This window comes from Phyllobates terribilis, unplaced genomic scaffold (assembly GCF_046119375.1).
Source record: "Phyllobates terribilis strain yellow unplaced genomic scaffold, ASM4611937v1 Scaffold_16__1_contigs__length_26959993, whole genome shotgun sequence".
NCBI classification, from domain to species: domain Eukaryota; kingdom Metazoa; phylum Chordata; class Amphibia; order Anura; family Dendrobatidae; genus Phyllobates; species Phyllobates terribilis.
Window position 1 is genome coordinate 6,323,270 of NW_027362776.1, and position 23,682 is coordinate 6,346,951.

Here is a 23,682-nt window from a genome sequence, read left to right on the forward strand (position 1 = left end):
GATTCCGGTATACGATATTGCAAAAGTATCGGAATTAAGTATCGGAATTCCGATACCGCGAATATCGGCCGATACCCGATATTTCAGTATCGGAATGCTCAACACTAGTAGTAATATTAGACTGTGTGGTATTTTCTGTTCTATGCAAGTTCATTTCATCTGGCCACCGCAAACATACAACTGGATGTTGTAGTCTATAGTCATTGGTGCATCTATGGTTACAAAGTTTGCAACGATTGTCTTCTACATATTGAAATGTTGCTACTAAAGACAAATTTAAGAATCTCTTTATATCATTATTGAAAATGTCAATTTACTTGGCAAATATTGATTTGGCAGTTGCATAAATCATCTCTTAAAGGGAATGTCAGCTATGTAATCTGACAACAGCATAAGGTAGGGACAGAGAACCTGATTCCAGAAATACATCACTGATTAGAAGCTTTCTGTGTACACTGTATATTGACAGGAAGCTTCTAATCAGTGCTGGGACGTGTTTGACCAGATAGCTTGTCCTGTAGTTGTAATCTCCTGTTGATAAAACACTGTATTGAAACAGCAAAACAGCCCAGTAACACTATGCTGGAGTCAGGGTCTCTGCTCCTACATCATGGTGCTCTCAGATTAAATAGCAAAAACTTGCTGAAAGATTGGTTGTACACTACCAGGGCCTTGATAAAAAAAAAAAAGCTTATACTCACCTCCTGTGCCGGCGCCATTCCAGTGGTGTCAGCATTCGGGGTCCCAGAGCTCTGGTGCAGTGACTGACATGTGGTGCCTGGCGCACAATCAGCGCTGACGTCACTGTTTCCGCCTTCGTACGGATTGAACATGAAGGGGAAGTCTGGGCTGCAGCTGATCTCTGACTTCCTCATCATGTTCAACCCATACGAAGGTGGGGACAGTGACGCCAGAGCTGATTGGGTGCCAGGAATCATGTGTTATGCCACCTCATCACAGACCCGGAACCACGAGTGCTGACAATACTGGAACAGCACCAGAACCAGAGATGAGTACAAGCTTTTTTATCTGGGCCAAACATTTACTTTAAGAAGGGGTTGTCCTAGTAGTGGACAAACCCTTTAAGAAGATTACCAACTTAACTTTCTATGTTTCTATGATTGTCTCATCAAAGACAATCCCTTTCAGAACATGGCTTGATTTCACCAAAAAGGATGTCACCGTTGCAGAGTAGCTCATTGTTCTGGGTCACAAAAATGATAAGTGAAGTACCTTCCCTGTGATGTTCATATGTACTTATAGGATATTTGTACAGGCTTTCTTCTTAATGAGACAATTCCTTCAAAGTGGTATCAAATCTACAAATGGGGGCACAAAACTGCTTTTTACTCAGGTCTTGTATATCCTCCCTTTTCTTGTATGAACAAAATGTTACTGCTTTTGTCAGCAAATAGCCCTCATGGTCTTTAGAATTGTTGGTGTCAAGAACATAAGAAATGGTGAATGACTCATTAATCCAGTGGTAAGTCAACAGAGTCAAATCAGTGAGGTAAGTATTTTGCAATTTTTGGTATTTTGCACTTTTGGCCATCCATTGATTTTGAAATACTATAATATGCAAATTGCCTCTTCAGAGAAAAAGAGGACTAGAACTCTATAGCGCCACCTATTGGAAGCAGCAATCCTACAAGTCACAATCAACCCTTTAGCGAGTCTTGCAATATGACTTAGGATAAAAGCCAAATCAGAATCTCATTTTGCAGACCTAGTGTTTCAGGCTGTTGGCCCTCATCAGTGCAAAATATGAAAACTGATTTGACTACATGAGAGGCTCTGGACTGAGGTCTAAGGGGTAATGTTTATCCTTTAATATGCAAATTGCCTCTTCAGAGAAATAGAGGAGTTGAACTCTATAGCGTCACCTATTGGAAGCAGCAATCCTACAGTCCAGAGCCTCTCATCTAGCCAAATCAGTTCTCATACTTTGCACTGACGGGAGCCAACAGCCCGAAATATTGTGTCTGCAAATTGAGATTCTGATTTGGCTTTTATCCTAAGTCATATTGCACGACTCATTAAAGGGTTGATTGTGACTTGTAGGATTGCTGCTTCAAGCAGGTGGCGCTATAGATTTCAAGTACTCTTTCTTTGATTTGCGTATTAAACTTCCCAGAGGAGCATTGCATGTCAAATAAGTCTCCTTACCTTGACATGGCAGAGCTGGTATGTCACTCTCCATAATGAGAAACATTACCCCTTAGACTTCAGTCCAGAGCCTCTCATGTAGCCAAATCAGTTCTCATGCTTTGCACTGATGAGGGCCAACAGGCCGAAACACCGTGTCTGCAAACTGAGATTCTGATTTGGCTTTTATCCTAAGTCATATTGCACGACTTGTTAAAGGGTTGATTGTGACTTGTAGGATTGCTCCTTCCAATAGGTAGTGCTATAGAGTTCAAGTCCTCTTTTTCTCTGAACAGGCAATTTGCATATTAAATTTCCCAGAGGAGCTTGGCACCGCGAATAAACCTCCTTACCTTGACATGCCAGAGTCGGTATGTCACTCTCCACAAGGAGAAATATTACCCCTTAGACTGAAATACTATAAAATACTCTTCACAGTTATTTTCCAATCACAGAACCAGTGTTGCTGTGGAACAGAAGACCTGTTAACTGTTCAGGACTTTTGGCTGTACAATATGAATGAACAATATTTAAAACTTCTGCGCTACTCTAACTAAAAAGAATGTAAACTAATGGGTTCATGCCACCTGCCTGAAAGATTGGACAGCCAATTGTAAGGTTCCCAGAGGTTCAGGCTGACAGGGACCATGGAGAGAAGATACCAGCAATCTTCACTTCTACTGTCTCCTCTGCTCTCACATATACAGTGCTAGGTCCCCATAAAAAAGACCACTCCATACCAGTCATCTTAGGATGCTAGATCTGACTTAATTACTCAGAATAGATGCGAACCATGACTAAATTTCTCCATTTTGTCTGTCAGGTGAGGAGACATTTAAAGCTGCAGAAATATTACCCCTAGATACCGGTCTGACGACTCTCATCCAGCCAAACCAGAACTCACACTTTGCACTGATGAGGGGCAGTACCCTGAAACACAGTGTCTGCAAATTGAGTTTCTGGTCTTGGCTTTTATCCTAAGTCATGTGATAAGGCTCGTTAAAGGGTCACTACTGACTTTTAGGATTTCTACTTCCTATAGGTGGCGCTAGAGTTCTAGTCCTCTTCCTCTCTGAAGAGACAATTTCCATTTTGTCTGCAACCAGAACAGGCACTGTCATATGGCATCATGTATACAATATTAGCAGCGGTAAAGATGTCTGTGGGGTCCTGGCTTGGTCATGCAGAGACATAAAAAAGCCATTAACTGATACTCCTGAATGTCTACGCATGTGTAAGGAGGGACACTACATACACTGTGAACATAAAAAAGAATTTAAAATTACTTTCATGTTTCTTATGGTATATTTGAGATTTTACATATTGAGCAAACTCTTTAAATTGATCATACTTATAGCCTAAGGCTACGGCCCCACTATCAGTATTTGGTCAGTATTTTTTCTCAGGAGTGGGAGCCAAAACCAGGTGAGGAACAATTAGTGAAAAGGAATAATAGAAACAAGTGCACCAATTCTGCATTTATCACCCACTTCTGGTTTTGGCTCCCATTCCTGAGAAAAAATACTGACCGAATACTGATAATGGGGCCGTGGCCTAAGGGTTATTCTCATCGTAGACATTTAAGTCATATCTACAGGCTGCAGGTCCTACCACTAAGATGCCACCGCCATAAAAGGGGGACCTATCGCCCTTTCCTACCGGATGATGCAGCAGCTTTGAATAGATAAGCTCTCTGAATTCACTTCTATAGAAGTTCCAAAACTAGCCACACAAGTCTTTCTGGTGAAGGACAACTGATCTCTTTATATTTTTTTAGAACACTCCCATATATGGAGTACAATATATTATTTTATAAAGATGCCACCAATAATTATCCTGAACGCTTCATGTATTGTTGTGCCCTATAGCTGTTAATGGTAGTATAGAAAGCAATCAGCCCTAAAGAGGATCCATGCAAATGGCTATTAGTGATTCATCTCATTCTGTGAACACTGGTAAAATGTACCTTCACCAACACATTAGTATGCTTTATGCTCTCACTTTTCGATAGATGTAATTAGAATCAGAGACACTAATAAAATATAGCTCAGATGCAGTGATAATGGACTGGTCACTGGGTTATAGGAACCCAGGAGTATTATAGATATGAGATCAGTATCTAAATTATTCAGCTAGCTTCATTTTATTACTCCAGTTCAGTGAATTTTCTCATCAGATGTGTTTTCCTTTCTTGATGGGAAGTCATCATTTAAATAGCAAGGGAATAAAACAATAGGTATAATCGGGGTCCACATTTTGATAAATGAGCATTTTACAAGAGCTGAAAGCATGGCTCACTTACATTCTAATAACATTGCTAATTTAGACATTTTTGATGAAGGTACGTATCTTTTGCCACATAACCATAAAAAACAAAAGCATATTCTCTATATACATAAGTCTGATCTCAAAGTTGTGGTTAACAACCACTAACCCCTTTAGCAACAACAACTCAAATCTAGTAGTCTACACTAACAATTATATCCTGATTCATTACACCATTTTTACCATTTTTGATTGAAATATGACAAAACTTTTATGCAACTTGTCAGTCTTTGTCAGCTTTACCAACTTTTTGGAAAGTAGCAGAGCTCAGATAAGATAGGTGCGTGGCCAGGTGCACCTGACAAATGAATCATCATTTATGCCTGAATAGTGCAAATTATAAGGAATATGTATGCAGCCCCTGACTTGGTGGATATTTCTGTCTCTGATACATGGCAGCTGAAAAATGCACCAAATTCATTCTTTTGTCACGTAATGAATTTGATGCATCTGTCTCCAGTGCAGCCTTCATCACTGGGGTATACTGTTCATGTATTGGGTCCTTAATATTTTATAGACTTCTCTACAAGTCCTCTGATATATCAGTATTTGATTAAAGGGGTTCTGTCATTCCATCATTTTTCCTAAATTTGGGCAAGTGAGAAAGGTGGTTAGAGGGGTCACAAAATTGTGAAGGGACATACAGCTCAGTTGAGAGTTTGCTATAAGTAAGGAACGTAATGATCAATACATTATCTCACCCTTTTATCTCTGCTCCCTCAACCCTCTGAAACATTTACACACCCACTACAATGAAGGAATTTCCATCTTATAACTAAAAAGTCGTTTTATTACAGGATTCAATTTCGTTCAAACTGGAGAATATCTTTCCCAGGACACAATTCTAAGAACTGAAACAAGGTTGCATAAGTCCCAAAATGTGGAGAAAACCCATGAGTCATATAAGGCACTTTCCAGATCAGTGGCCCTCACCAGCTGGAGCCGGGGATGTTTGGGGCAGTGTGATTTCCTACTAAGAACTTGTAGTTGCTGTCATTCCCCCAGGTCAGGACATCTCACAACATCCGCCCCTTGTCCAGTAATGCTATCAGTAACAAACATACTCTGTTTATTTAACACTGCATGTATCACACACATCCTTTACTGCACAATCCGGTCGGCCCTCCTCACCTTTCCCTCCTCTCTCTCTCTCCACTCCACTCTCCTCTCCCTCACCTTCCACACCTCTCCCAACTTTCCTCATCTTTCCCCTCTTCTCTTCTCTCCTCACCTCTCCTCCCCTCACCTCTTCTCTCATCATCTTTCCCCTCCTCTTTTGCCCTCACCTCTCCTCTTCTCTCCTCTTCTCTCCTTTCCTCACCTCTCCTCCCCTCACCTCTTCTCTCATCATCTTCCCCTCCTCTTCTCCCCTCACCTCTCCTCACCTCTCCTCACCTCTTCCCTCATCACCTTTCCCCTCCTCTCCTCTCCTCACCTCTCCTCTTCTCTTCTCTCCTTCCCTCACCTCTTCTCTCATCACCTTTCCCCTCCTCTTCTCCCCTCACCTCTTCTCTTCTCTCCTCACCTCTCCTCTTCTCTCCTCACCTCTCCTCTTCTCTCCTTTCCTCACCTCTTCTCTCATCACCTTTCCCCTCCTCTTCTCCCCTCACCTCTCCTCTCCTCACCTCTCCTATTCTCTCCTTTCCTCACCTCTTCTCTCATCACCTTTCCCCTCTTCTCCCCTCACCTCTCCTCTTCTCTCCTCACCTCTCCTCTTCTCTCCTTTCCTCACCTCTCCTCCCCTCACCTCTTCTCTCATCACCTTACCCTCCTCTTCTCCCCTCACCTCTCCTCTCCTCTCCTCACCTCTCCTCTTCTCTCCTTTCCTCACCTCTCCTCCCCTCACCTCTTCTTTCATCACCTTTCCCCTCCTCTCCTCTCCTCACCTCTCCTCTTCTCTCCTTTCCTCACACCTCTCCACCCCTCACCTCTTCTCTCATCACCTTTCCCCTCCTCTTCTCCCCTCACCTCTCCTCTCCTCACCTCTCCTCTTCTCTCCTTTCCTCACCTCTCCTCCCCTCACCTCTTCTCTCATCACCTTTCCCCTCCTCTTCTCCCCTCACCTCTGCTCTCCTCTTCTCTCCTTTCCTCACCTCTACTCTCATCACCTTTCCCCTCTTCTCCCCTCACCTCTCCTCTTCTCTCCTCTTCTCTCCTTTCCTCACCTCTCCTCCCCTCACCTCTTCTCTCATCACCTTACCCTCCTCTTCTCCCCTCACCTCTCCTCTCCTCACCTCTCCTCTTCTCTCCTTTCCTCACCTCTCCTCCCCTCACCTCTTCTTTCATCACCTTTCCCCTCCTCTCCTCTCCTCACCTCTCCTCTTCTCTCCTTTCCTCACACCTCTCCACCCCTCACCTCTTCTCTCATCACCTTTCCCCTCCTCTTCTCCCCTCACCTCTGCTCTCCTCTTCTCTCCTTTCCTCGCCTCTCCTCCCCTCACCTCTTCTCTCATCACCTTTCCCCTCCTCTCCTCTTCTCTCCTCACCTCTTCTCTCCTCACCTCTCCTCATAATGTCACTGGTCAGAACTCCACACAAGTTGTAACACTATGGCTGCCATCCAACAGTGACCAGACAATAGCATCATCAGTTCAATACTCACCACAAACCACAGATACAAAAAGTTGTAGAAGAGGCAAGACATGTTTATCCATCCCGATGGCAAGGACTGTGATCATGAGAGCAGTGACAGGAGGCTGTGGAGAGGTCCCTCACACCAGGAGAATGAAGTTCATCTTCACTGGTCCCAGCAGCAGGCAGGATGATGCAGCCGTACAGATAGCTGGGGCTGAGTCTCAGAGGACAGCCGACCAAGGCATAGAGGAGAAGCACACAGTGCCCAGCAGGCTACTAGCTAGACTTAGAGCCAGAACAAAGCCCAGGACCTCCTCGATATAATGTGGTGATGAGCCTTCTAGCTGCAGCTCAGTGTGGATCCGCCGTAGACTGGAGCATCGTGTGCAGGCTCCGCTCACTGCCTCCTTCCTCTACTGGGATCGCAGCAGCACAAATGGAGCAGAAGTTGCTGCGATTTTTTTCTTCTCTTTCTGTTGTTCCAATGAACATTCACAGCATGGAGCAGCCTTAGGAGGACCCTTGTCTCCAGCCTCCTGACACTCCTCCTTCCCTCCTCCAGAGCATCAGCAGCAGCACCAGCCAGGGTTGACGACATTCCAGCTGTCACCAGAGCTTCCAACTACATTGTGGTAGTGCCATGCACTGGCTGTACTGTATGGAGCATCATCTAGAGAGTACCAGGGTGCCTTACAATGGAAAAGATGCCCTGCAGCCTCTTCTAGAGGTCTGTTCCATAGGGGATAGGCAAGCATGGCTAGTAGATGAATCACCAATTCTCACCAGCATTTTGATGCATAGAGATATATATCTATCTATATCTATATATACAATTATTATTATTATTATTAGTGTTATTAGGTTTTCCTTAGCTGGAGTAAAATACCAGCTAAGATTGAACATGTAGCATATTCCTATGAGACCCTGTAGTAGAGGGGTACAGTGTGCAAGCAGTAACATTTCGCATGAATTTCATGGAAAGTCTTTAACAAAAGATGTAAATAAACTAGCTTGACTCACGTACGGTTGTGCAAATGTGAAAACTAGATAGTCCATGTATATATTTTTAAGCAGAGGAGATTGTCTATGAAAATCTGTTACTCATAGCAACCGTTTAGGTTTTTATTTCCAGATTTAAAAAGGTGTGTGCAAAATGAGAGCTATAATCTGATCAATTGCTTTTACAAGTGTTCTTCCTTAACCCCTTCACCCCGAGTAATTTTCTGTTTTGTTTTTTTTTTGTTTTTATTTTTTCTTCCCCTTCTTTCAAGAGCCATAACTTTTTTATTTTTCTGTCAATATAGCCATATGAAGACTTGTTTTTGTGGTACAGGTTGTAGTTTTCAATGACTTCATTCATTTTATCATGTGATGGATGCACTGGAAAATGGGAAAAAAATTCCAAGTGTGTTGAAATTGAAACAAAAAGTGCAATTTCACAATTGTTTTTGGACTGCCAAAAATTTGGACGCAACCCAATACCCCTTTGAAGAGACATAGAGGAGGGCCTCAGTAAAAAAAAAGTTCCCATTATAAAGGAGCAGGTCTCATATAAGTGGTAATGCCCATGCTGTGACTGCAAGGGCTGCCAAAATTTCGGAAAAACCCCACTAACAATTTAAAGACACAGAGCAGGGCCACAGTAACGAGTACGACATGTTCCCATTAGAAAGGAGAGGGTCTGCTATTCAGTTATAGGGTATGGAGTGAGTCCAACGGCTGCCAAAATTTAGGAAAAAACCCTACTAACAATTTAAAGACACATAGAGGTGGGTCTCAGTAACGACATATTCTCATTAGAAAATAGAGGGTCTCCCACACTGTTTGCCTATGCAGTGACTGCAATGGCTATCAAAAATTTGGAGGCACTCCAATGCACCTTGCCAGTGATGAAGAGATCAGAAGGCCTCCTGAAAACATTTTTCCCATTATTAGGAAGTGTGTCTCCCATACTGTTTGCCTATGCAGTGAAGCAATGGCTGACAAAAATTTGGAGGAATTCTAATGCCCCTTGTAAGAGAACTAGAGGTCGGAGGGTCTCCTGAAAACAATGTTCCCATTATTAGGAAGTGGGTCTCCACTAGTGTTTGCCTATGCAGTGAGGCAACGGCAGCTAAAAATTTGGAGGAAATGCAATGTCCCTTGCAGGAGATGTAGATATGTTGATATGGTACATATGGTGGTGATACGGTTATATGTCATACTTCTGACAGAGAACCACGATTTTAAATAGCAGGCCTGTAATTTACTAGTATTATTCTACACAGAGACCTAGTGTGAATAGCTTGACCAACACACTGCAACAGAATAGAAATGGAAGAAATGTCTGATTTTGGAACAGTCTTAAAGGTGATATGTCTGACAGAGAACCACGGTTTTAAATAGCAGGTCTGTAATTTACTAATACTATTCTTCACAGACACGTAGTGTGACTAGCTTGACCGACACACTGCAACAGAATGGAGAAGGAGGCCAATATTTTCCACGTTCATTTTAAATTTCTGGATTTTTATTGCTGAAATATGGAATAGATCTGGCTTTATTCTGCAGTGAGAACAAGCAAATGGAGCAGAAAAATGGTGTTCTCTGGATTGCTTTTTAAGCAAATAACCAGGATTAACATAAAAAAAAAATTTGCCCCGTCCCCTGATATCTGGGGCTATGTCTACAAATATCTGTAATTATGGACCCTCTTGTGCTGTATCATACACTGCAGTCTGCCACATACACTGGCTGCCTAGCACTGATTATATGCAGCTGGATTACTCCTCAGAAAGACTGTTAGTTCAGATGGATATGGATATATGTTGTGGAATACCTATACTAACTATAAACAAGCAAATCTCTCCCTGACTCAGCAGCAGCTCTCTCTACTCTGTCTGATGCCGGTGTAGACTGTGACGAGTATAGTGGCGCCAGGTCTTATATAGACCTGATGACGCTGTGCGGCCAGCCAATCATAGTAATGCCCACAACCAACATGGCTACGGCATTACAGTGCATGGCAGGCAATCCCTGCATGTTCATTGGCTCTCTAAAGAGCGCCAAACATGCAGGGAGGGGACCCGAATTCCAGCCTGAGCAACCCGGAAATACTCACCGAGCTTGTCAAGCACAGTGATGCTCGGGCGAGTACTGAGCAGTAACAAGCACGTTTGTTCATCACTATTCACTATACAATGAAACTGACCTGACAATATGATTCTCCAGGTCAGTACAAGTATGCAGATACCAAACATGTTAGCTTATTATTATTAGTAGTATATTATTAGTGGTGAAAAAATGTTTGGAAAGTTGTACGAAAAAAAACATTTTGCTTTTGTCGCCAATTTCCGAGACCCATAACACTAATTTTTCAGCATATGGGGCTCTGTGAGCGCTTATTTTTTGCTGAGTGATCTGATGTTTTTATTGATAACATTTCAGGTTAGATATGATGTTTTGATTGCCTCATATTGCATTTTATTGCAATATTCTAGCGGCTGAAGAATGAGGTAATTCTGGTGTTCTTACTTTATTTTGTTATGGCATTTACCAATTGGACTAATTTACTTTATGTCTTGATAGATCTGACTTTTAAAAATGCAGAGATACCAAATATGTGTATTTTTTATGTTTTTTTTTTTTCAATTTATTTATTCATATTTTTAAAACTTTTTTCCCCACTTCTTACTGTATTCAATAGTCGCCCTTAGGAGACTTGAAGCTGCGATCATCTCATCACTTGCGCTATACATAGCAGGGGTTCAGCACTGCTGTATATAATTAAAATCACCATTTCCTAGGAACACTGGCCACAGGCTGGCTTTCACAGAAGGATCATAATGACAGGCACGGTGGTCATCAGCAGACTCCCCTGGCTGTCTGGGTAAACCATCGATCCCACGATCACATTACAGGCACGCCGAGTGGCGTGTGGAATAACGCACTCCCCTGTCAGCGCATGTTAAATGCTGCTGTCAGAGATTGACAGCAGTGTTTAACAGGTTAACAGACTGTTAAAGGCACATGATTCCTGATTAAAACAGTCATCATGTGCTGGCAAAGATGCAGGCTTGGCGTGCGAGCCCACTTCATACTGAGAGACACGACGTTTGGCGTACATGTACGTCAAAAGTCACAGAGGTTAAAGATTACCTGTCATCTGATGCAACCATGGTCAGCATAAATCAGAGTCTGGCTATTGGAGCTGTTTATGTTGAAAAGCCAACTGGGAATTAGTCCAAAACTGGTTCTTGGTGGCTTCTCCCCATCCCACTACCCTAGACTGACAGTCTTTTCCCTATCTGTGTGCACAGAGAAAGACCTATCTGCCTCTGAGATCGGGGTGGGGAGAAGCTGTAAGAGAACTGCCTCCGACCAGTCACCAGAGACATGTAGTCCCCAGATGGCTCTTCAAAGTATGTTTTCCCTGAAACACCATAGCGTTTCATAGAAAGCATAAATAGCTGCCGTAACACAGCCAGACTCTGATTCATGCTGCCCCTGGTTTGGGAATTATGATTCAGATTACGGGTGTCTTTAAAAGGGGGAACTGTCAGGTCTGATAATTCTATTAACCTGCAGATATAGGGTTAATCTGCAGGTTAATAGCATCATGAAGGTGCCCTACCACTGTGCTGAAAGTGGGGAACCCGGGAGATAATTTACTTTATTTCTCTCAGGAGCCACCTGCTTTCAGTCATACAGGCTTGCCCATAATGTCTTCAGTTATTACTCACAGCACAGAGAGCGACGGCTGTAAGTACACCCCACCTCTGACTGACAGCCAGCTCTTCACCCATGGAATGCTGAGCCGACTGTCAGTGCTTTTATGCTCTTTTGATCAAAATAGTGTCAACTAAGTACTCTATGTTATTTACATATACTTCTACTATTTACTTACGGCAGGGGATTTGCTAATTTGTTTTTATCCTAGGTTCTGTCTATTAGTGTTCACAGTGTTAATGTGCACTTACACATTGCACTTATACCAACATGTGTGCTGGCTCATTTATTTGGTTTTGCTTTAGTTTTTTGTAGCTTGTACATTTGTTCGAACTTAAAGAGGTTTTCCATTGAACAAAAGTTTAATTAAAAAATTGTGTGTGTCTGACCGTGTACAGAACATACCACAGCTCCTGGTCAGGGGAGGAGGCAAAAGACAATACAGACATTACAGATTACAGCAGGGGATCACAGTTGATTCTTTCTGTGAGGTAAAACATTTCACTGCCTGTTTTTAAACAATATTTTACCTCACAAACTGAATCAGCTGCGATCCCCTGCTGTAATATCTGTATACTCTTTTGCTTCCTCCCCTGCCCAGGAGATGTGGTATGATCACACCATGTTCCATACACGGTCAGACACAGCCATGGATTAAAATGAACTTTTGTTCGTGGGAAAACCCCTTTAACTTGAGTACTCCAACCAAAGAAAACCACCGCACTCCAGACTCATTGGTGCAGGAGCACCGAATCAAACTGAAAACTATTCACTAGTTGGTTCAATGTGTTCGACCCGAAGGCTGTAGGTCTGGTGGTGGGAGAAACAAAAAACAGGCGCAGATCTAAGTGTAGATGTATATATATATATATAGAAACAGAAGAAAAATGAACTGCTCACCTTTAGCAGATCTTGTACCAAGGCTTATTGATCAATTCTGGTCTAATGTGGGTAGCTGGTCCACTGGTATGCAGCTTCTATCCGGATTAAACGGATCTCCCAGCTGAAGTCCGTAAGAGTAAGGTTCAGAGTGTGTATCCAGCCAATTGAGCGCTCCCAGGGTCACAAGGAATGATTATCCAAAAAAGGATTTACTTCTTCAGAAGATTTATTCAAGTTTATAAATAGATAAAACTTATAAATAAAACAACGCGTTTCGGCTATTAAAATTAAAGATATATAGCCTTCCTCAGGTCTAATGTAAGAGAGTCAATAGTGTTGGTTATATAGTCACTACAAAAACCTACCTAGTGAAATAATTATCCTAATCACATGTAAATTGGTTTGAGTTGGAACGCCCAAATCCCATTCTATAGAGGCTTTCTCAGAGTTAGGATTTTCCAACATTTCCCTCTGATTGCAGAATAAACAAATTATATAAAATATATAAATTGTAAAACAGCTAAACTTGTCATAACAAAATTTTAGTAACGAAGGTATTATACTTTCTCCTTCTCTTTCTTTCCTTTCCCTTTCTATCCCTTTAAGTGGAGAAAATAAGTGCATTGGTAGAAGAATCTATACCATGAACCTGGATTTAAGAAGAGTTTCATTCAATAGGTATATCAATAAAATTCATAAATCGAGATAAGGGGAGTTTAATTCACATAGATATGTATGCTAAAGGTAGTAAAACCGAAGGCAGAGAGAGAGAAAAAAAAAAAAAAAAATGCATAAAAAACGCATCAAAAAAACACAAGAAAAAAATAAATAAATAAAAAAAATAATAAAAAAAAAAAAAAAAAAATTAAATTAACCCCTTAATAACATCTGACGTACTAATACACGTTTGTGCCCTGGGACTTAAGAGCCAGACCCGTATTAGTACGTCATCGCGATCGCGCGCGCACACAGGCTGTGCGGGCGCGATTGCCGCCGGGTGTCAGCTGATTGTCACAGCTGACACCCGGTACTATGTGCAGGGAGCGGTCCTGCACCGCTCCCAGCACATTAACCCCCGCGATGCTGCGATCGAAGTCGATCGCGGCATTGCGGGGGCAAGGGGAGGTGATCGCCGATACTCACCTCCTCTTCCGGCTTCCAGCGCAGTCTGCAAAGGCTTCCCGGGTGTTGCCATGATGACCCGATGTCGTCATGACAACATCCGGGTCACCAGAGAGCAGGAAGATTGCTTGGAGATGCGCAGTGCATCTCCAAGCAATCTTCACACTGTGCACTTCTGACAGCCTTCATGGCATAGGGATGGTGCTCTATTCCTGTGCCATGCAGGCGATCAGAAAAAAAAAAGTGAAAGTCCCAGAGTGGGGCAAAGTAATAAAGTGTATAAACTGTGTGAAAGTGGAAAAAAAAAAAATGTGCAAAAATATTATAAAAAAAAAAAATAAATAATACACCAAAAATAAAAATATAATGTACCCATCAATAAATATTATTATAAAAAAAATAAAAAAAAAACAATAAAAGTACACATATTTGGTATCACCGCGTCCGGAACAACCTGTCCTATAAAACTGTCCCACTAGTTAACCCCTTCAGTGAACACGGTAAAAAAAAAAAAAAATAATGAAGCAAAAAACAATGCTTTATCACCATACCGCCAAACAAAAAGTGGAATAACACGCGATCAAAAAGACGCATATAAATAAAAATGACACCGCTGAAAACGTCATCTCGTCCCGCAAAAAACAAGCCACCATACAGCTCCATCAGCCAAAAAATAAAAAAGTTATAGCTCTCAGAATAAAGTGATACTAAAAAATATTTTTTTCTATAAAATAGCTTTTATTGTGTATAAGCGCCAAAACATAGAAAAATGATACAAATGTGGTACCGCTGTAAACGTACTGACGCGAAGAATAAAGCTGCCTCATCAATTTTACCACATGCGGAACAGAATAAAAAAAAACAAAAAAAAAACAATTCCTGAATTGTTGGTTTTTGTTTATTCTGCCTCCCAAAAATCGTAATAGAAAGCGATCAAAAAATGTCACGTGCCTGAAAATGGCACCAATAACAACGTCAAGTCATCCCGCAAAAAACGAGCCGTCACATGACTGTCTGCCAAAATCTGGAAAAATTATAGCTCTCAAAATATGGCGATGCAAAAACTAGATTTTACAAAAAATGCGTCTTTTAGTGTGTGACAGCTGTCAGTCATAAAAACCCCATATGATTCTGGCATTGCTGTAATCACACCGACCCGAAGAATAAAGTCGTCTAATCACTTATACCGCACAAGGAACGGCGTCAAAAATAAACTCTTGGGTTAGGATTGGGCTAGGGTTAGGGCTGGGTTTGGGGCTAGGGTTGTGCTGGGGCTAGGGTTGTGCTGGGGCTAGGGTTGTGCTGGGGCTAGGGTTGTGCTAGGGTTAGGGCTGGGGTTGGGATTTTTTTCAAAAGTAAGAAAAAAAGATGACGATATGGCGACTAGTGTTGAGAGCAAGTGCTCGCTACTTGAGTTTGCATCGGGTGCTCTGGTATGCATTGAGTATTGTGGGTATTTGAGTGACATGCTCGAGTCTCTGCCCCATATGCTTCGCGGCCAAAAAACTTTACGGGGATTGCCTGCCATGCACGAGCGATCCCCGCATGTTTTTTTTTGGGTGTCTAATAACCGTGAAACATGCGGAGCAGGGACTCGAGCATGTCACTCGAGCACACGCTGTACATGGTGCATACCTGAGTACCCGATGCAAACTCAAGTAGCGAGCACTTGCGCTCAAGAATATTGACAACTTATTCAATATGATGACCTAATGTAAACAAATTCTGTGCCGTACCTCTGGGTTCAAAATGTTCACTATACACCTTAATAAAATCCTTGAGGGGTATAGTTTGGACACTTGTGGGGGAGCTCCAATGTTTGGGCACACAGGGACTCTCCAAATGCAACATGATATCCGCTAACAAATTGTCGGCTCAAATTGTTAGCGGATATCATGTTGCATTTGGAGAGTCCCTGTGTGCCCAAACATTGGAGCTCCCCCACAAGTGACCCCATTTTTGAAACTAGACCCCCCAAGGCACCTATCTAGATGAATAGTGAGCACTTGGAACCCCAGGTGCTTCACAAATTGATTCATAAAAATAAAAAAGTGGTTTTTTTTTTCACTTTTTCATTATTACGAATCAATTTGTGAAGCACCTGGGGGTTCCAAGTGCTCACTATGCATCTAGAAAGGTGCCTTGGGGGGTCTAGTTTCCAAAATGGGGTCACTTGTGGGGGAGCTCCAAAGTTTGGGCACAGAGGGGCTCTCCAAACTCAATGTGGTGTCCGCTAACAATTTGAGCCGATTTTCCATTCAATTTGTTAGCGGATACCATGTTGCATTTAGAGAGTCCCTGTGTGCCCAAACATTGGAGCTCCCCCACAAGTGACCCCATTTTGGAAACTAGACCCCCCAAGGCACCTATCTAGATTCATGGTGAGCACTTGGAACCCCTAGGTGCTTCACAAATTGATTCGTAAAAATGAAAAAGTGTTTTTTTTTTCACTTTTTCATTATTACGAATCAATTTGTGAAGCACCTGGGGGTTCCAAGTGCTCACTATGCATCTAGAAAGGTACCTTGGGGGGTCTAGTTTCCAAAATGGGGTCACTTGTGGGGGAGCTCCAAAGTTTGGGCACAGAGGGGCTCTCCAAACGCAATGTGGTGTCCGCTAACAATTTGAGCCGATTTTCCATTCAATTTGTTAGCGGATACCATGTTGCATTTAGAGAGTCCCTGTGTGCCCAAACATTGGAGCTCCCCCACAAGTGACCCCATTTTGGAAACTAGACCCCCCAAGGCACCTATCTAGATGCATAGTGAGCAGTTGGAACCCCCAGGTGCTTCACAAATTGATTCGTAACAATGAAAAAGTGTTTTTTTTTTCACTTTTTCATTTTTACGAATCAATTTGTAAAGCACCTGGGGGTTGCAACTGCTCACTATGCATCTAGATAGGTGCCTTGGGGGGTCTAGTTTCCAAAATGGGGTCACTTGTGGGGGAGCTCCAATGTTTGGGCACACAGGGGCTCTCTAAACGCAACATGGTGTCCGCTAATTATTCAAGCAAATTTTATAATCAAAAAGTCAAATGGCGCTCCTTCCCTTCCGAGCCCTACAGTGCGCCCAAACAGTGTTTTTTCCCAAAATATTGGGTATCTGCGTGCCCAGGGGAAATTGCACAACAAATTTTGTGGTCCATTTTTTCTTGTTACCCCTGTGAAAATAAAAAAAATTGGGTCTAAAGTAACATTTTTGTGAAAAAAGTTAAATGTTCATTTTTTTATTCCACATTCAAAAAATTCCTATGAAGCACCTGAAGGGTTAATAAAGTTCTTGAATGTGGTTTTGAGCACCTTGAGGGGTGCAGTTTTTAGAATGGTGTCACTTTTGGGTATTTTCTGTCATAAAGACCTCTCAAAGTGACTTCAAATGTGATGTGGTCCCTAAAAAAATGGTTTTGTAAATTTTGTTGGAAAAATGAGAAATCGCTGGTCAACTTTTAACCCTTATAGCTCCCTAACAAAAAAAAATTTTGGTTCCAAAATTGTGCTGATGTAAAGTAGACATGTGGGAAATGTTATTTATTAACTCTTTTGTGTGACATATCGCTCTGATTTCAGGGCTTAAAAATTAAAATTTTGAAAATTGCAAAATTTTCAAAATTTTCGCCAAATTTCTGTTTTTTTCACAAATAAATGCAAGTGATATCGAAGAAATTTTTCCACAATCATGAAGTACAATATGTCACAAAAAAACAGTCTCAGAATCAGGGGGATCCGTTGAAGCGTTCCAGAGTAATTACCTCATAAAGTGACAGTGGTCAGAATTGTAAAAATTGGCCCGGTCATTAACGTGCAAACCACCCGCGGGGCTTAAGGGGTTAAAATGATAAAAAACGCACCAAAAACGCATATAAGGAAAAAAAAAAAAGAGAGAGGTTATTATTATTCATAGTGAATGAAACATTAATTGTGGAGATATCTCCGTGAACTCTATACATTCTCCAATTTATCATTGAGGCCATCAGGATACAAACAACGTAGTCTATATATCCAGAAGGCCTCCTTCTTGTTAAGTTGTTGGATCCTGTCAGGAATATCAGCCGGGATCTGCTCCACCGGTGTAAGTCTCACTTTAAATTTTTTGTTATGGGTAGTAAGAAGATGTCTGGAGAGGCTGTGTGTTAATAATAGTGTTGAGCCACCCCCATAGTGTTCGGGTTCGGTTCGGTTCATCGAACACCGGGATGTTCGAGGAACTGTTTGTCGAACTGTTCGTCGATCACCTTAGAACACCGACGAACACCGTTAAAACCAATGGCAGGCAAACAAAAACACATAGAAACACATAGAAAACACCTTCAAAGGTGTCCAAAAGTTGACAAACTGCTCAGAAGACACTCTCTTTAAAAAAGCCGGCCGGCAAATTCAGCAGCGGCATACACCGGTACCCGACAATTTAGACAAGAAGGAATAGAGCATCACACATAGATTAGATAGATAGAAACATGTCAGTCACACATATAAGAAGCACAGTGACAGTGTTGGTTACTGTACTTGTCATTTAGTGTAAAGGATTTATTAAAAAAAATATTAGTGTTTTCATGCACCGTCTCTTTAAAAAATCCGGCCGGCAATTCAGCAGCGGTACCCGACAATTTAGAATGGAAAGAATAGAGAATCACACATAGATTAGATAGATAGAAACATGTCAGTCACATATATATGAAGTACAGTGACAGTGTTGCTTACTGTACTTGTCATTTAGTGTAAAGGATTTATTTAAAAAAATAATAGTGTTTTCATGCACCGTCTCTTTAAAAAAGCCGCCGGCAATTCAGAATCGGTACCCGACAGTTTAGAACAGAAAGATAGAGCATCACATATAGATTAGATAGATAGAAACATGTCAGTCACATATATAAGAAGTACAGTGACAGTGTTGCTTACTGTACTTGTCATTTAGTGTAAAGGATTTATTTGAAAAAATAATAGTGTTTTCATGCAAAGTCTCTTTAAAATGCCGCCGGCAATTCAGCATCTGTACCCGACAATTTAGAACAGAAAGATAGAGCATCACACATAGATTAGATAGATAGAAACATGTCAGTCACATATATAAGAAGTACAGTGACAGTGTTGATTACTGTACTTGTCATTTAGTGTTAAAATAAAGGATTTATTAAAAAAAAATTGGCGTGGGGTTCCCCGTAATTTTAGTCTCTAGCAGAGGTCAAGCAGACGGCTGGGGCAGATGTTTGAAGCCTGGGAAGGGGGTAATACCCACGGAGCTTCCCAGGCTACTAATATCAGCCCCCAGCTGAATACCTAGCCTTTACTAGCTATTAAAATGGGGGACCCCCAAAAAAATTGACGTGGGGTCCCCCCTATTTTAATAGCTAGCAAAGGCTAGGCAGACAACTGGGGGCTGATATTAATAGCCCAGGAAGGGTACCATGAATATTGGCCCCCTCCCAGGCTAGAAACACCAGCCGTCAGCCGCCCCAGAAATGGAGCATCCATAGGATGCGCCAATTCTGGCACTTAGCCTCGCTCTTCCCACTGCCCTGTAGCGGTGGCAGTGGGGTAATAGGGCGGGGTTGATGTCAGCTTATAATGCCAGCTGACATCAAGCCCAGGTTAGTAATGGAGAGACGTCTATAAGACACCCCCATTACTAACCCCATAGTGAAAGTTAAAAAAACACAAACATCCAGAATAAAGTCCTTTAATTGAAATAAAGACACAATTCTTTATTGTTCTAAATTAAACCATACTTACCATCACGCCCATTCCAGCTGAAGCCAACGATCCCCTGCAATAAAAGAAAAATAATAAAGCAACATAATCCTTACCTTTCCATGGTTCCCATGACAGCTTCAGCTCTGCTACATCGAGATGACAGGCTGGACCGCAGCAGAAAGCTGCCATCCAGCCTGTCATCCCGCAGACACTGAGAAGCGCAGGCTTGCTTGCGCTCCTCAGCGTCTCTCTGTGACGTCATCCAGATGAGCCGAGCTCATGTCCAATGATCTCAGCTCACCTCATGCACGTCACTGACAGCGTGGGAAAATTCTCCTGCACTCAGCGCTTCAGCGTGAGAATTCTCCCACGCTGTCAGTGACGTGCATGAGGTGAGCTCATGTCCAATGAACTCGGCTCACCTCATGCACGTCACTGACAGCGTGGGAAAATTCTCCTGCACTCAGCGCTTCAGCGTGAGAATTCTCCCACGCTGTCAGTGACGTGCATGAGGTGAGCTCATGTCCAATGAACTCAGCTCACCTCATGCACGTCACTGACAGGGTGGGAAAATTCTCACGCTGAAGCGCTGAGTGCAGGAGAATTTTCCCACGCTGTCAGTGACGTGCATGAGGGGAGCTGAGTTCATTGGACATGAGCTCACCTCATGCACGTCACTGACAGCGTGGGAGAATTCTCACGCTGAAGTGCTGAGTGCAGTAGAATTTTCCCACGCTGTCAGTGACGTGCATGAGGTGAGCCGAGTTCATTGGACATGACCTCGGCTCATCAGGATGCCGTCACAGAGAGACGCTGAGGAGCGCAATCAAGCCTGCGCTTCTCAGTGTCTGCGGGATGACAGGCTGGATGGCAGCTTTCTGCTGCGGTCCAGCCTGTCATCTCGATGTAGTAGAGCTGAAGCTGTCGTGGGAACCATGGAAAGGTAAGGATTATTTTGCTTTATTATTTTTCTTTTATTGCAGGGGATCGTTGGCTTCAGCTGGAATGGGCGTGATTGTAAGTATGGTTTAATTTAGAACAATAAAGAATTGTGTCTTTATTTCAATTAAAGGACTTTATTCTGGGTGTTTGTGTTTTTTTTTAACTTTGACTATGGGGTTAGTAATCGGGGTGTCTTATAGACGCCTCTCCATTACTAACCTGGGCTTGATGTCAGCTGGCATTATAAGCTGACATCAACCCCAGCCCTGTTACCCCACTGCCACCACTACAGGGCAGTGGGAAGAGCGAGGCTAAGTGCCAGAATTGGCGCATCCTATGGATGCGCCATTTTTGGGGCGGCTGACGGCTGGTTTTTCTAGACTGGGAGGGGGCCAATATTCATGGCACCCTTCCTGGGCTATTAATATCAGCCCCAGCTGTCTGCCTAGCCTTTGCTAGCTATTAAAATATGGGGGACCCCACGTCAATTTTTTGGGGGGTCCCCCATTTTAATAGCTAGTAAAGGCTAGGCATTCAGCTGGGGGCTGATATTAGTAGCCTGGGAAGCTCCGTGGGTATTACCCCTTCCCAGGCTTCAAACATCTGCCCCAGCTGTCTGCTTAACCTCCACTAGAGCCTAAAATTATGGGGAACCCCACGTCAATTTTTTTAAAAATAAATCCTTTATTTTAACACTAAATGACAAGTACAGTAATCAACACTGTCACTGTACTTCATATATATGTGACTGACATGTTTCTATCTATCTAATCTATGTGTGATTCTCTATTCCTTCTATTCTAAATTGTCGGGCACCGCTGCTGAATTGCCAGCCGGCTTTTTTAAAGAGACGGTGCATGAAAACACTAATATTTTTTTTAATAAATCCTTTACACTAAATGACAAGTACAGTAATCAACACTGTCACTGTACTTCTTATATGTGTGGCTGACATGTTTCTATCTATCTAATCTATGTGTGAAGCTCTATTCTTTTGGTTCTAAATGGTCGGGTACCAGTGTATGCCGCTGCTAAATTGCCGGCTTTTCATGTTTCACTGTGAGCACTGTTCCCATCGATTTGGGCAATCACTGTAATGCCACAGCCACCATGGCTGTGGCATTACAGTGAGTGGCAGACAATCCCTGCATGATTGGTGCTCTAAATAGCGCCAGACATGCAGGACACGCTTTTGGTGCACGAACAATTATCGAACATAACCTCGAACAGCCGAATTTTTTGTAAATCGTTCGGGTTCGTCGAACAACTCTAACACCGCCCAAAACAGCTCGAATTTGAGATTGGCGAACAGTTCTAGTCAAACACCGCTCATCTCTAGTTAATAAGCCATTTTTGGCATTATATCTGTGGGCATTGAGTCGGGATCTCACCATTTGTGTGGTCCTACCCATGTACTGGAGACCGCAATCGCATGTAATAACGTAGATTACATAGTCACTAGTACAGGTCAGGTGATCCTTGATATTAAAAGTCTCTCCTGTGCTATTCGATGTAATGGAATGGGACCCATGAGTATTTATATGACAGCACTGACATTTTTTCTGAGAGCACCTATAAGTGCCATTCTGTGTGAGTCTATTTGTAATAATCAAGGGACAAATGTTTTTAGATTGAGAAAACACTGGTTGGCCTCCTGGTTTCCGTTTTTTTAAACGACTGGGTGCAAGGAGGTTTCTTAGAGTTTTTCCTCTCCTAAATGTAATGCCAGGTATTTTTGGCAATATATCTCGTAGGAGAGGATCTTGTTTCAAGATATGCCAATGCTTTTGCAAAATATTCCTTATCAATTGGTTCCCCTTATTATAAGAGGTGATAAAATTATGATTCCATTTATTCATATTCTTAGTGTCACTATCCTTGAATTCCTTATGGGGCAATTCATCCTTATTCCCCAAACAATCAGTTTGGGTTTTAGTCAAATTTATACGGTATGCCTCATCGATAATTGCTTGGGGTACTTTTTCTCTTTAAATCTCTTTTTGAGTATATCCGATTGTCGGATGTAATCCGAATCCTTAGTATTATTTTTTCTGATTCGATGGAATTGACTGAAAGGGATGTTATTTTTCCATTTGATGTAATGGGCACTTTGATAGTCCAAGTAGCCATTCACATCAACAGATTTGAAATGAGTTTTCGTTATTATTTTCTTTTCTTCATGTGAAATTTCTAAATCAAGAAAAACAGCTTTTTTTGGTTCGATACTAGAAGAAAAAGTAATACCCAGGTGTTCTCATTCAAGTCATTGACTAGAGACTGAGCATCCTCTTTACTGCCCCTCCATATCACGAATAGGTCATCTATATAGTGCTTGTACAGTACTATATTGTTGCTATATTTAGGGGAGCATAGGGGCGTTTTTTATGCGTTTTTTTTTAGTTTGTTTTTTTCTTGCGTTTTTTGATGCGTTTTTAATGCGTTTTTTTTTTTTTCTCTCTCTGCCTTCGGTTTTACTACCTTTAGCATACATATCTATGTGAATTAAACTCCCCTTATCTGGATTTATGAATTTTATTAATATACCTATTGAATGAAACTCTTATTAAATCCAGGTTCATGGTATAGATTCTTCTACCAATGCACTTATTTTCTCCACTTAAAGTGATAGAAAGGGAAAGGAAAGAAAGAGAAGGAGAAAGTATAATACCTTCGTTACCAAAAATTTTATTATGACAAGTTTAGCTGTTTTACAATTTATATATTTTATATAATTTGTTTATTCTACAATCAGAGGGAAATGTTGGAAAATCCTAACTCTGAGAAAGCTGAGTCTCTATAGAATGGGATTTGGGCGTTCCAACTCAAACCAATTTACATGTGATTAGGATAATTATTTCACTAGGTAGGTTTTTGTAGCGACTATATAACCACCACTATTGACTCTCTTACATTAGACCTGAGGAAGGCTATATATCTTTAATTTTAATTGCCGAAACGCGTTGTTTTATTTATAAGTTTTATCTATTTATAAACTTGAATAAATCTTCTGAAGAAGTAAATCCTTTTTTGGATAATCATTTCTTGTGACCCTGGGAGCGCTCAATTAGCTAAATTCACTAGTTGGTAGGAGACAAGCAACAAAATTAGTTACACTGAAACCGTGATCCAGTCCAAAGTGAACCGTTCAAACCTGGGGACAGAGTGCTGGTCCGTGTAAAGACTACCATTGGAAATTTGGATTTTCGCTGGGAGCCGGAACCCTACAAGGTGTTGAAGCAGGTAATTCCAAATGGACCAGGGTACGATGTGAAGTGAGAAGATAGATCCGGTCCGGT

General features: G+C 41.9%; 1 long non-coding RNA gene across 1 annotated transcript in view; it reads right to left on the reverse strand.

The window, feature by feature from the left end:
• The window catches only part of LOC141176010 (uncharacterized), a 609,231-nt gene extending 601,645 nt beyond the window's left edge, over positions 1–7,586 (reverse strand). Inside the window, exon 1 of the long non-coding RNA XR_012253093.1 lies at positions 7,073–7,586. This is a non-coding gene — a long non-coding RNA (uncharacterized lncRNA). The remainder of the gene's footprint in view (positions 1–7,072) is intronic.
• Positions 7,587–23,682: the final 16,096 nt, after the last annotated feature.